Raw genomic sequence first — 15,216 nt, 5'->3', positions numbered from 1 at the left:
ATTTAAAAGTTATATCCAAACAGGTTATTCAATCACTAGTGTGTGGAGACTCGACCTCAAGCTGTTATGCATTCCTTGATTCTGGGTTGAGACATCTTTTCTTCTACCAGGCCCTTGGGAATATCATGGGATCATTAATTTTCAGTTTGCTTTAACAGCAAGATTTCTCATGCTCACAAAAAGGGAATTGAACTCTGTGCCCCTTAGTAATTTGCTTCTTTGTGTTTGGGATTGAGGGCAGGGGAATACATTGGAATGCATTTACATCCAATCAATATTTATTGCTTATACAATATGGTAAGGTAAAACCTGGCTGCAATTAAGCCACAGGCTGTTAGAATCTTCCCAAATTCTGTTATATGAGCAACTGGAGGAAAAATGAATAAAGGTGCAACCCCATACCTTAGAGTTTCTTTACAGAGATCAAAAGGGAGCTCGTAGAAAACACCTGGGGTACCATTGCCTCTTCTTCCTTCAGTTTCTCCATCTTCCGTACCCACACACGTAGGCACAGCTTTCTGAGCAATATGTAGCACATACATCATCCCAGCTAGCACACAACTTCAGCAAAAAATTACGGCTGCAGAGAGTACATTTTGAACTCTCCCACAGCCGAAAAGCTGTTTACCATAGGATTAGTTGATTTGAGCAGGGGAGATTCAAGCCAGATTCATTCTTCTTGTTTGCATGCCAGGAAGGCAGAGGCCACCCAGAGCCTCCCAGCCCACAGCTGTTTCAGAGAACTACTTTTCTGTTTCTGAGTGCAGAGGTGGTGCCATCTGCACTGCTTGAGGTTTTCTTGTGGGCACATTCTGTACTCTGCTACAGGCTTTTTAATTAACTGAAAGCCAGCTAAAGGGATGCTCATCTATTGAGGCTGGAGAGTAGGAGAAACAAAATCACAGAAGATGAAGAAAATGAAAAAAAGTCTTTATTATCAGAAGACTAATATTCTGCAACAGTACCTTGGATGAGGCCCAATGTTTTGAACCAGCCACCAGGGAACAAGATCAATTGCATAAGGACAAAAACATTTATGCTGTATTAAGAAGGGGAGCAAATCATCATAGTTATGCAAAGCAGGCAGAGCATTATGCTATAGGGCTCTATCCATAAAACATAAGTGTTTGATAATTATCATAAAGGTAAAATGCATTCGCTAAAATAGTGTGCCTTGGAAAGTAGCATGCACCACACAGTTTACTTTTGATTTTGCTGGAGGTGTTTTCTTAAATAGCTCAATTAAAATAATTTTCTCTACTTATGAGTTAAACTCAACGTAAGTACAAATCTGTGCATATAATGGCATAATTCAAACCTACATCCATATCTAAGTACAGTAGAAAAAAATTCATAATTCTTTCTTATTGCTTCTGCCAACTCCCTGCCCTGCGGGCCTCCTTCACAATATTCCCTCCCTGCTCCCAATCCAGCAGACTTTCCTCTCCCAGCTCTTCTGGGATTTTTCCTGCAGTCTTATAGATGGTTTTCTTTAAGCAGTAACATAAGTTGTTTAAAGGTCAATTTTGATGGAATTCTAATAAACACTTAGTTATTGCTATTAATATTCTGTGTACATAAGTACTACTCATCATAGTTATTCTTTTTTTTCAGTCACCACAAGTGACTCTGAAAAAAATCTCTGTGCCTGGTCTGATACAACTCTAAGGCAACCGAGTTGCATTTCCTTTTGATTTTTAAAAAAGAGGAAACAAATTGGACCTCTGCAGTCAGATTTAGTCTGTGTAAATAATCCTCACTGTTGATAAGAAAAGATTCCATAAAAATACAGGATTTGTTAGTACAACAATTTAAATCAGTATTCTTTATCACTGTATTCCTGCAATAAACCAGTATTTGTTGAACATATTGAAACAAATGAATTATTACTTCTTCATGGGTTTTCATCTTGAATCCCAATTTCAACTCTGGGTTTCAACCCTACCTGTCTAAAGGCTTGTTGGATATTTCTGTTCGTAGTTAGTTAGCACTGCTCTCTCACTTAGCAACACCTTCACCACTAAACCTACTTCCCTTTAAGACTACCCTTCATCCAATTTCCATCACTAATGGGTTGAATGTACCAGCCACCAACATTCATGAGTTTGGTGATTTTCCCCTCTCCCTCTGTTTGTGTCTCATTTGGGTTACTGTCAGCCCGGGTCCTTGAGAGAATGCAGTGAGCACTTCTCTGCTCACCCTTGTTAGACAGGTAGTGTGAATACAATATGAGTTTTTTGTTTTTAAGCATCAAATATTTTGTGGTTCTTTGTTATCACAGAATAATCTAGCCTGTCCAGACTAATATAATCATACTGAATTCTACATAAACAATTTATCTCTCAAGAGTAATGACAATTTAATGTCTTCCTTTTAAATAACCCTATTTTATAGGTTTTTCTTGTCATAGAGCTCTAGCCAAAATCTGCACTATATTATTGAATGAGTGAGGATATAGTGCACACTCTTGTTTTCTTCCTAATTATAAAGAAAATACCATTTAGTACGAGGTTTATCTTGAGCAATTTTGTCAATACTTTTTAGCAGATGAAAATAATTTTCTCTTCCATTCCTAGTTTGCTAAAGGAGTTTAAAAGAGAACTTTCTATTACTTTTATGTACAGAAAATTCAGCAGCACACACTTAGCCCAGTTTGGTGGCCAGTTCTTTAGACTTTGCCTTTTCCAACTTGGTAATGTGAGCCATCAACTTTGGACCCAGGATGCTGTCTCCCCAATAAAGATGGATCTCATCATATCTGTCATTGTCATTGGTCCCAATAGTTTCCACCAGCTTATCCAGAGCTCCTTTGTTTTCCCAGTTAACCTATGTGAAGATGTAGGTCTTCCTGTGGACAGGGTGCCCCAGCCTGGCTTTCCCCTTGATGATGCAGTAGGGAACCCCATCTTATGACACAGCAGGCAGGAAGACAATTCAATGGGATCCACATCATGTGCAATCACTACAGGTTGAGCCTTCTTGTTTTCCACCAAGGTGGTGACAGTATTAACCCCAGCTCAAATGACAGGCAGCCTCTTAGTGGGGACATGCCCTTTGCTGGCAGCTTTCTTCTCAGCCCCAGGGGCCAACAGTCTCTGCTTCTTCTCTTGCTCTATCTCTGGTCTGTATTTGTGAGCCAGCTTAAGCAGTTGAGTAGCTATTTGGTGGTCCAAAGCCTGGGTGAACTGGTTAATTGCAGGAGGCACTTTTAGACATTTATACAGAATAGTCCTTTGCTACTGCAGCCAGAAGTAGTGGGGTCATTTGACAAAGCGGGTAAGGTCCCTTTTGGGCTGGATGTCCTGTGTGAAGGCAGAATTCTTGGACCTTTTCTCAAACAGGGGAGTGACCACCTTCTTGTTCTCCTGCTTCTTCACGACAGCAGGAATCAGGGCCACCTTTTTCCCCTTAGCCTTCTCTCCTTTTTTGCATCTTGGATGGCTGGAGGAGACAACTAGACTTTTTTTAAATCATCAGTGGGTTGTCAGATCTTATCAAATGATTTTCCTATATCTGTTGACATGCAGATATAGTTTTTCCTCTTTTAAGTTTTTAATGTGGTGATTTTATTACTTCATTCTTCTAATGTTAAACCAAACTTACATTTCTAGGTTTAATTTAACTATACTATCCTTTAAAATGTATTGCTGGATTCAGTTCATCAATGTTCTTTTAAAAATTTTGTCATTTATAGTCTTGATCAAGATTGGTCTATAGTTTTCCTTTCTTATATTTTCCTTGAGAGGTTTAGGAATCAAGATTATAAAATGAATTGGAAAGTATTCTCTGTTTATCTAGACTCTGGAGAAGTATATATAAGATAGAATGTATCTATACCATGTGTGTATAATTCACAAATGAATAAATATTCATATAGTGGGGTTGAACTAAACTTTTTTAATGATGAAGGGATGTTGAAATTCTTTGGTGACCAGTGATACACATAAAGCGTATAAATTCCCTAGTTTGACATTTGACGCTCTCTACAGTCTAGCTCTAGGCTCTTTTTTCCAATCTTAAGCCTTAGGGGAAAATATTACTCTTGATTTCTATTAGCTATATTCCTTTTCTTTTCCTAAATTTGTAGAACTGGTATTTTAAATCCATAAGAGAGCTTGTGTGGTCTCTGGAAAAGTCTTATCCTTTTTCAGATGAATTTATCTGGTCTCAAGAAGGTTGAGTTAGTTTTCCAAAGTCACGTGACTAAAAGAGTCACCCTGTAGGTTCTAACCTCCTTTGTGAAGTTGTCTCTTGTTTTTCTAACCACTTTCCTGCAACAGCAGCATGACTCACCACTGCAGTTATAACACACTATACCAAACTCATCCCCTCTCACAATACATGACTTCCCCAGAAGACTGCTAGTACTTATGACAGTCTGTTATTTATGTGGGTAGAAAATGCAGGGTATGCTATAGACACACAATAAATACTTGTGGATTGAATGTGCTGTTGAATGCACTGTGTGTTCCATTACACTGTAAACTTCCTGAAGACAAATTCAGTGCACAGAAGGTGCTCAAAACATGTACATTAAGTAAAGGAATGCATGGGATAAACCATATGGTTTGGAATAAACCATGAATAAACATATGAAATAAACCATAAAGTGCTAGAACCAGCCCAGTGATTTTTTTTCTACTCTAGCTTGCTACTCTGTAGACAAAGGACATAAATTCACAAACAATACATATTTGAAATACCTTACTTTATTTTCTGAAAGAGAACTGATTATTCAGGAGTTAACAGGAGAAGAGATTCCCTAAGGAGATTTTTTCTAAAAACAGCCTGTTTCGAAAGGTTGCCTCAGGGATTGTTGTGCTAAATGCTCTCAGCAAAATGCAGAATAACAGGCATCCATGTGCTCTTTGTGTAATCAAAAGGGCTGTGCTATTCATGTGTGTGAGTGTGTGTGTGGAACAAGGAAGAATTTATAAATATTTATAAAATATACTCAAAAGTAGTACGTGCTTCCAGAGTTAGAAACGATGATTTGTGCAATAAGATTCAAAGTGTGGTATTTTCTTTAATTAAGCATTTATAAATTAATAACACAACCTAACATGTTCTATTTAAAGTTAAGATTTTATTTTTTATTGGTATTTTTAAAACAGCTTTATTGAGGTATCACTGACAATGAAAAACAGTGTAAATATTTAAAGTATACAATTTGAAAAGTTGACATATACACCTTCATGCAACCATGACTACAATCAAGATAATGAACATATCAATCATCTCCAAAAGTTTCCTCTTGCCCCTTGGCTATCTCTCCCTTCTCCTCCTATCCCTACCAACTATGTCCAGGCAGCTACTGATCTACTTACTGTCATGAAACATTAGTTTTCATTTCCTAAAATGTTATATAAATGGAGTCATGTGGTATATATACTTTCTTTGTCTGGCTTATTTCAGTAAGGTTAATGACATTGTGATTCATCCATGTTATAGTATATACTAATATTATAATTCTTTTTTTAATTGCTGAATAGTAGTTCATTGTATGGATATACCACAGTTTGTTTTATTCACCTAGTTGATGGCCATTAAGATTGTTTTCAGTTTTTGACACTTAAGATTACTAGATATTAATGCACAAGTTTTTATATGGACATGTATTTTCATTCTTCTTAGAAATACTTAGGAATGGAATGGCTAGATTCCATAGTCAGTGTATTTTGGGGGGAGAGGGTATGTTTTTTGCTTTTCAAAGAAATTACCCAAGTGTTTTCCAAAGTGGCTGCACCACTTTATGTCCCCACCAGCGTGCTTAAGAGGTTCAACCTAAAGTTAAGATTTTAAACAACTAAAGCTTATAATATGCTCTTTGTTTTTTATTAATCTGTGCATTTCCAGAGTACCTATCAGTTATTGAAAATGAAAATGTAATTGCAACACCGCCCTAAGGTTGAGTCATTAATGTTTTTTTAAGGTTATTTGTTTGAGAGAAAGAGAGAGCACAAGTGGAGGAGGGACAGAGAGAAAGACAGACAGAATCCCAAGCAGGCTCCTCACCATTAGCGCAGAGCCTGATGTGGGGCTTGAACTCACAAACTGCAAGATCATGACCTGAGCCGAGATCAAGAGTCAGACACTTAACGGACTGCACCACTCAGGCACTCCAAGTCATTAATGTTTTATAGAGGACACAAATGCTGACAAATTTCGTGTATTTGGTCATGATCCTCATTATCACCAGGTTGTGAGTCAACTCATGTAGAGATTCTCTAGAGTCACAAGAACAGCATATACCAAGGCCCAGTCAGAGCCTGTGGAAGGTTGAAGAGAAAATAGGATGCAGAAGTATTTGAACTTTGCTTATATTCCAAGGTGACAAGTCTGGTTGTTATTCAAGAAATTATGGAGTGGCAGGAATAATATCATTTTATATTGTTTATATGATTGTCAGTGTAGTACAGGGTTATGAAAAGCAGTGTTGTGTAGTGGATAAGATCATGGACTCTGAAATCAGATTGTATGGGTACATACCCAGTGCTGCTTCTTTTAAGCTGCATAACCTTAGGGAATTTCACAGCTCCTTACTTTCTTCATCTACAAATGAAGACAACAATTGTAACAACCTCCTTGGGTTGTTTGGAGGATTGATGAATTAATAAATATAAAGCACTTAAGACAATGCCAAGCATACTGAAGCAGCATATATGCTAAGTTGATGATGATGAGAGATGATGATGATGATGATGATGATACAGTATTAAAATAGAATTAACAGTGAGGTCCATAGTTGGAAGTGGGGAAAGCATTTAGAGAAGCAAAATTTTACCTTAAAGAGAATGACTTTGAATAATGACCAGATATGCTATTATATTTACTCCTTGTCTCTTCTCTTCTGGTCAAACTGGGATCAGACATAACTCTTGTTAGACAAAGGTGTTGAAATTAAATGTGATTGGAATATAAAATCTGGAATTTAGATAACTGAGATTTGGAATGGACAAGAAAATGTGACCTTACAGTAGCAACTTCTAAGAAGTTCTTTTTATTTCCCCCTATCAAATAGATGTAGGGATTATAGTATATGCTAAGAGGAGAATGACATGGAACAGTGAAGATTTGGGAAATTAATGTGAAGAAATCTTTGTGAAAGACTCTCTTTATGTCAGCTTCCATCTTAATTAACTCTATTGGAATGGCTGGCAACACAGTTCTTCAAATAGTCCTGAAACACTTGCTCTTAACCATTATGCTACACATGACTGCTGGGGGTGGGGTGTTGAGAGGTGAATAGTTCTAAATGTTTAAAGCAACTAGATCCCTTTTTAGTAAGTTCACTCTGGAACGGTGTGAAACATGGTCTGAAATTGGGAAGCACTGAGAGTAAGTAGTCCAGATGCATGTTCAATACTCCAAGGTCAGAAATGATGAAGTTATGGATCATGTCAGTAGAGAAGGAGACGTATTTTAGGATAATGTTTTGGGTTTGTTGATAGCATCTAAGAATGAGAGAAGTTCATGGGGTAGATGTTGAGAGTGTTAATTTTCCTTAGGAGCACAGAAGTTGAGAGTGTTGTTTGTGTAAGATAATTAGGTGAGAGACATATTAAGTTAGTGTTGTCTGAAGCTGGTCCTATTTGTGATCAATTGAAAATAAGTTAGAGTTTCTGAATAGCAGGGGCACATGGGTGGCTCAGTAAGTTAAGCATCCGACTCTTGATTTTGGCTTAGGTCGTGGTCTCATGGTTCATGGAATCAGGGCCCACCCTGCATAGGACTCTGTATTGACAGTGTAGAGCCTGCTTGAGATTCTCTCTCTCTCCCTCTCTCTGTCCCTCTCCCACTTGTTCCTCTCTCTCTCTCCCTCTCTCTCTCAATAAATAAGCATTTTTTAAAGAGAATTTCTGGAAACAAAATGTATGGAGATTTCATCAACCTGGAGCCAAAGGCAAAAATGGATAAAATTACCAAGAGAAAAGCATGTAAAACAAACAAACAAAGAAAGGGAACAATAACAGAAAGCTGGAAAACATTGGCATTCAAAAGGAAGATGAAAAGTAATGTGAGAGGAAAGATGAGCAAATTTTCCTTCAATGACCTCTTCATCCTTCCCTTATATTTTGATGTTCCCAGGGTACCATGTTCAACCCCTGTTCTTTAATGTATATACCTTTGTCTTCAGCTCAGAAGCCAAAAATCCAACTGCCTACTAGATATTTCCATTTCAGCAGCCCCCACCTGGCAATTCAAACTCCTCCAGGGAGTCCCTCATTTGACCATATTAAGTCCAAAAACTCCTTTTATGCCCCCTCTTTTATGAAGTGCACCATCATTCACCTAGTGGCTCAAGTCTAAACAAAGCTCTGGATCATTCTATGGTACTTTCCCTTCCACATTTTCTAAATTTAAGTTTACTGCATTTCAAAAATTCTATACCATTTAGAGCTAACTCACTCCTTCCTCTTATTAACCATAGTAACTCCCTTTTAAGTTAGGCTTTCACATTTATTCATCTGGTTGCTGTGCAGTTTCTTAGTTGTGTGTTCTGCCGTCTCATCTCCTTCTGCACTTCCCCTGTGATTGTTTATGTCATTTCTTGCATTAAACATAGTATTGATTTCCCCATGGATAAAATTCAAATTCCTTGGAATTGTATATAATTCTTCAAGTCTTGGCTACCTATTGATCTTTATCTTTCACAAATTCTTAAGTGTGAAGCCCCTAATATATATACCTTGCTGGTTTGAATTTCAGAATGATCTGATGTAACTGACATGCATATGTATTTGATGGCTTGAAATGTCTAAATCAGTGGTCATCAATTATGGCCTGTGGACCAAATCTAGGCTGACATCACTTTTATAAGTTTTATTGGAATACATCCATGCCTCCTAATTTACATGTTATATATGGATTCTCTCACACTATGGGGCAGAGCTGAATGTGATAGACATCATCTGGCCCCCAAACCTATAGTGCTTACTCTCTGGCCCTGCACAGAAAAAGCTTCCCTAACTTGGGTCTAAAGTGATGTTATAAATACTAAGGAACTTGATCCAAAATAGGATTTCAGAAGTCAAGGAATGTTTTTGCAGGGAACTATGCATCAACTTCATATAAGTGCATAAGTTTAAAACAACAACAACAACAACAACAAAACTCTGTCTCTCGTATATTATAGGTAGAGCTTATATCTATTGTGTCCTCTTTATACACAAGAACTGAGATTGTCATGTCATCTCCCAATTTTCCACCCCACTCTGACCACATTATTGTCTACTTTGAAAAATCCCTTCATTAATGGCCAGAAATCTGAAACCAAACACTTCAAGGCTTGTGGAAGCTATGGGAAAGGGCTTCACAGACTCCAGTCACAGACAACATGGTTGACTGAGGGCCAAAGGCACTGAGCTCTGATATCCATGGCTGCTTTTACACTGAGGTCATCCTCCCCAAAGCTGTTGCCAGCTGATGAGTTCAGTATTGACTCTAAGGGAAACCTGTTCCTAGAAAACACATATTCCTCTGATGCTGACTTTGGCCTGAGGATTCTTTGAAGGCCTTGTCAAACATCCCTTCACTTGCATGGGGTCTAGGATGCTTATGCCCAACCTTCCTCTTTCCTTCACTCAGAGACATCACTACCCAACTGCTCTGCCAGCCTTCCGTGCCTCCCTTTCCATTTTTCTTTCATGGGCATTTTCATACTAAATACTTGCATCTTAGCTCTCTCTAGGTATCTTCTGCTCAAGGGAATTAGATTTTGTTCCCCTTCTCTACAGAGCATGTCTAGTATTTTAACTTTCCCTCATCTTTTCCTCATTCCTCATTCCTCCCTCCTCCCCACTACTTCCAAAAAGAAAATCAACTTTTTTTTTGTCAAGATGGCTAAAAGTCTATAGTGGAACATTCTCAGTGAAGCAATATAATGGAGACATTCTGGATCTTATTACCTCCTTAAAAGCATCAGAGTCTGCAGAATCTCAGAATGAGGTGAGCATTATTTTCTGTGACCTACTCACACAGCTTCAGAAATAGTAGGCAAATGGGATACATGCATTTCTATTTTCATCTGGGACTTTTCTACTCTGATTAATTAAAGAAATGAAGAGAACTAAACTGAGTTATTCTCACATGGTGCCTAGTCATTGATTTATTAAGCAAATATTTATTGACTACCAGCTATGTGAGAGTCAGGCACTGTTCTAGGTCTGTGAATCAGGCCCTTCATTCCCAGCCTTTGAGAAGTTAGTGCCGAATATATCATGCAGGCTCTGCCTCTTGACAGTAGCTTTGATGGCTCAGAGAATAGTCAAGAAATTATAAAGTACCCTTTACCAACATCTACCAGCCCACATAGTCTACAAATTAGAAGTTAATTTTGTCTTATTTTTAAATTGCAAATATATGGGCGCATGGGTGGCTCAGTCAGTTAAGCATCTGACTTTGGCTCAGGTCATGATCTCACAGTTCATGGGTTGGAGTCCCGCATCAGGCTCTGTGCTGACAGCTCAGAGCCTGAAGCCTACTTCGGATTCTGTGTGTGTGTCTCTACTAACACTCTATCCTTCTCTCTATCTCTCAAAAATAAATAAACATTTAAAAAAATGTTTAAGAATAAATTGCAAATATATCTTTGAAAAGTTAAGACTAAAATTGGATCACAACCTGATGTTTTGATTCAATCAAACAATTATATCAACTAGTGACTTGGGAAATCTGCCAGTGTGAGCTTAGCAATGTAAAATAAACTAAATAAATCATACAAGAACCAAACATACATGAAAAAATATAACAAAAATAAATTTTGAAAAAGGAAAGATGAAATACATATGAATAATGAATTAACAAACCAGAAGAAATAGAAAGAATAAAGAAATACTTAGAAAAAATATAGCTATGATATACAGAATATAGAAATAAATGTGATGGCATGCAGCTAATCCAAGAAAGGGTGAGAACTAAAATTAAGAGGAATAAACACTTGAGCAAATAATGGAAATACATTTTTAAAATAATTTTTAAAGAGATGACAGATCTCTGATGAAAAGCACCTGTAAAGTGCCAATAAGGAAGGCACTTGGACATCTTAGAAATGCAAGATTACTATAGATGCCAAAAACATTCCAAAAGCTTAGAGAAATAACAGATCATGTTCAAAAGGAAAAACGTTTTTAAGATTACACTAAATGCAGCATGGAGTATAGTTTTCAAGATACTGAAGGAAAAGATCTTAGAACTTAGAGTATTTATCCAACAATACTGTCATACTAGAATAGTCTGTCATACAAGTCCTTGGAAATTTTAGTCCACATCACTGACTAGGGATCAGTAAAAAAAAAATTAACAAAAATAAGAGTACCAGCAACATAATTTTAAAATAGGCAAAACAAGTTTTCTAGAAAATGGAACATATATGACCAGTAAACAACCTAAGATATGGTCGATATCTCTCATAATCAGGGGAATTGCAAATCAAGATTGCAATCAAATAGAATTTTAAATCCATTCATTAAGGAAAAAAAGTATAGGAAGAGCCATCATGGGGGAGAAGTAGGGGGACTGGAATTCCCCTCATCCCTCAAACATAGCAGTATTGAGGTGAGAACACTTGTAATACCAGGAATCCAGGCTACACAGAGTGGCAGAAAAACCTCCACAAGGTACAGACACAGCTTGGTGAGACACAGGTGTGTGTTTGCAAATTGAGAGAGATAAAACTGCTGTGTAGACATGGAGGGTATGGACCCCTTTGGTGGAGAAACAAAAGGGAGAGAATTTGGACAAGGGAAAAACCTCACCCGACCACAGAAAGGGGAATGAAAAATACAGAGAGATCCAGTTTCTACTTTGCAAATGGCCTTAGAAGTGACGATCAGAGTTTTCAGGGTTGTGCAACTTTCTCCAGACTAGAGCCAGCCACATACTTGCACCTGGGGGCTGGGAGGAGCCAGCTCTGCAGCGATCTTGAGGGGTGTGCTGGAAGAGAACAGTTCCCTCCCTCGAGTACTGTGGGAAGAGGGTATATTGCTCCCCCCCCCCACCTCCAAGGACAAAAAACCCTGCAGGCACCAGCCAGAGGCCCCTTTGTCACTGGGCAGAGTGGTGCTACCCCAAAACCAGGTCCATGTGGAGCTGGATCCTTTAAGACATCGGGTTTTGAATTCCAGTTCATTACCTGTGGAGCAGGGCAAGCCAGCTGCCCACACTGCTCTGTGACAACTGCCTAAACAATGTGGTTTGAGACAACTGGTCTGGGGAGGAGAGATTGGGGTGTCGCCATTTACTCTCTATCACCATCATGGTAGGGCTTCAGGGAAAAAGGTTGGGTCCCCAGTGGAGGTGGACCTTACACCAAACCCTACCCCTCTGTGCCTGGTATCTCCTTATCTACTGGAGTGAGATTGACACTGACCAAACCAGGCAGCCTCTCCTCCAGACCAGCACAGCCACTGGTCCCAGGCACCAACAGACAACTGTCTTGAGGTTTTGTATGTTACTTTGTTTATTTTCTATTTTTTATTTACTTTGTTTGTTTTATTATTACTATTATTTTTCTCTTCTTCTCTTTTCCCTTCTTTTTCCTTCTACCCTCCTCCCCCCTTTTTGCCCCTTTTTCCTTTGGAATCAGGCTCATAGTTCCCGATTTGATTTTTGGTCAATTCTTATTATATATATTCTTTATTTCTATGTTCTGGTTGTTCGTTTGTTTAATCAGGAATTTTTACTCTATTATTTTTACACCTTTTCTGTATTTCCTTCTTCTTTATTTTCCTCTTTCTCTGGATTAAGCCTTATAGTTTCTTTGATACTCTGGCTGGTTGTTTTTTCTGCTCCTGTCATTTCTCTCTTTGTATGGGATAAGGCCCCTTCCACCACCACCCCTTTTCCCATTTTTCCAGGGTTACTTCAATGAACAAATCAAAGCACACCTGGTGGAAGATCCAAACCACCACTATGAACAGTGAGATGCAACAGAGATGCAACAACAGAGTACACGAAACACACTCCAAGAACACTTCCTGAAGTTCCAGGCCCTGGACACTGTATGACCCCTTTTTAATATAGTAGTAGAAATTCCAGGAGGAAATGACAGCCAGAGAATTGCTCAAAACAGGTATAAACAATATATATGAACATGAATTTAGAATAATGGTCATAAGACTAATAGTTGGGCTTGAAAAAAGCATAGCAGACAGCAGAGAATCTATTGCTACAGAGTTCAAGGACCTAAGAAATAGTCACGGTGAATTAAGAAATGCCATAAACAAGATGCAAAATAGGCTACATGCAGTGACAGCAAGGATGGAGGAAGCAGAGGGAAAAGTAAGAAATAGAAGATAAAATTATGGAAAATGATGAAGCTGAGAAAAAGAAGGATAGGAAATTACTACACAATGAGGGGAGAATTAGAGACCTAAGTGATTCAATGAAACGTGATAATATCTATTCCCTGACTTTAGCCTGTACTACAAAGCTGTAATCATCAAGACAGTATGGTATTGCCACAAAAACATTCACATAGGCCAATGGTATAGAATAGAGAACACAGAAATGGACCCACAAATGTATGGCCAACCAATCTTCGACAAAGCTGGAAAGAGTATCCAATGGGAGAAAGACATGTCTCTTTAGCAAATGATGCTGGCAGAATTGGACAGCAACATGCAGAAGAATGAAACTGGACCATTTTCTTATACCATACACAAAAATAAATTCAAAATGTATGAAACACCTATTTGTGAGACAGGAAACCATCAAAATCCTAGAGGAGAAAACAGGCAACAACCTCTTTGACCTTGGCCTCAGCAACTTCTTACTTGACATGTCTCTGAAAGCAAGGGAAATAAAAGCCAAAATGAACTATTGAGACCTCATCAAGATAAAAAGCTTCTGCACAGCAAAGGAAACAATCAACAAAACTAAGAGGCAACCAATGGAATGGGAGAAGATATTTACAAATGACATATCGGATAAAGGGTTAGTATCAAAAATCTATAAAGAACGTACCAATATCAACGCCCAAAAAACAAATAATCCAGTGAAGAAATGGGCAGAAGATATGAATAGACACTTTTCCAAAGAAGACATCCAGATGGCCAACAGACACATGAATAGATGCTCAACATTGCTCATCATCAGGGAAATGCAAATCAAAACCACATTGAGATACTAAATCTGGTAAGAGCAGCTAAAAATTAGCAACTCAGGAAACAACAGATGTTTGGTGAGGATGTGGAGAAAAGGGAAGCCTCTTGCACTGTTGGTGTAGATACGTATATACATATATACAATGGAACACCAATAGGTGATGAAAAATAATGAAATCTTGCCATTTGCCACAATGTGGATGGAACTGGAGGGTATTATGCTAAGTGAAATAAGTCATTCAGAAAAAGACAGATATCATATGTTTTTACTCATATGTAGAATTTGAGAAACTTAACAGAAGACCATAGGGGAAGGGAAGGGAAGGAAAAATAAGTTACAAACAGAGAGGTAGGCAAACCATAAGAGAATCTTTTTTTTTAATTTTTTTAATGTTTATTTATTTTTGAGAATGAGAGAGAGAGAGACAGAGCACGAGTTGGGGAGGGGTAGAGAGAGGGAGACACAGAATCAGAAGCAAGCTTCAAGCCATCAGCACAGAGCCCAATGCGGGGCTCAAACCCACGAACCGTGAGATCATAACCTGAGCCAAAGTCAGTCGCTTAACCGACTGAGCCACCCAGGTGCCCTGGCAAATCGTAAGAGACTCTTTTTTGTTTGTTTGTTTTTGTTTTTTTTTTTTCAACGTTTATTTATTTTTGGGACAGAGAGAGACAGAGCATGAACGGGGGAGGGGCAGAGAGAGAGAGGGAGACACAGACTCGGAAACAGGCTCCAGGCTCTGAGCCATCAGCCCAGAGCCTGACGCGGGGCTCGAACTCACGGACCGCGAGATCGTGACCTGGCTGAAGTCGGACTCTTAACCGACTGCACCACCCAGGCGCCCCTTAAGAGACTCTTAAATACAAAGAACAAACTGAAGGTTGATGGTGGTGGGGGTTTGGGGGGCTAGGGAGAATGGGAAATGGGCATTGAGGAGGGCACTTATTGGGATGAGCATTGGGTGTTGTATGTAAGTGATGAACCACGGGAATCTACTCTCAAAAGACAAGACTCAGGGATAGCTTACTTTGTCTTACTCTATCAGGTAATTTTTAACAGTGTGGATTTTAAATCTTATTATTTGTGATAGGAAACATTTTCTATAACCTA

The 15,216-nt window shown here is 38.5% G+C and overlaps 1 pseudogene; it reads right to left on the bottom strand.

Annotated features, from left to right (window-relative positions):
- Positions 1-2,592: 2,592 nt before the first annotated feature.
- On the bottom strand, positions 2,593-12,258 carry LOC122470006 (annotated as a pseudogene).
- Between the last annotated feature and the right edge of the window lie 2,958 nt (positions 12,259-15,216).

The sequence above is a fragment of the Prionailurus bengalensis genome, chromosome D3 (genome assembly GCF_016509475.1).
Source record: "Prionailurus bengalensis isolate Pbe53 chromosome D3, Fcat_Pben_1.1_paternal_pri, whole genome shotgun sequence".
NCBI lineage: Eukaryota > Metazoa > Chordata > Mammalia > Carnivora > Felidae > Prionailurus > Prionailurus bengalensis.
This window is presented reverse-complemented; position numbering and strand designations above follow the sequence as displayed.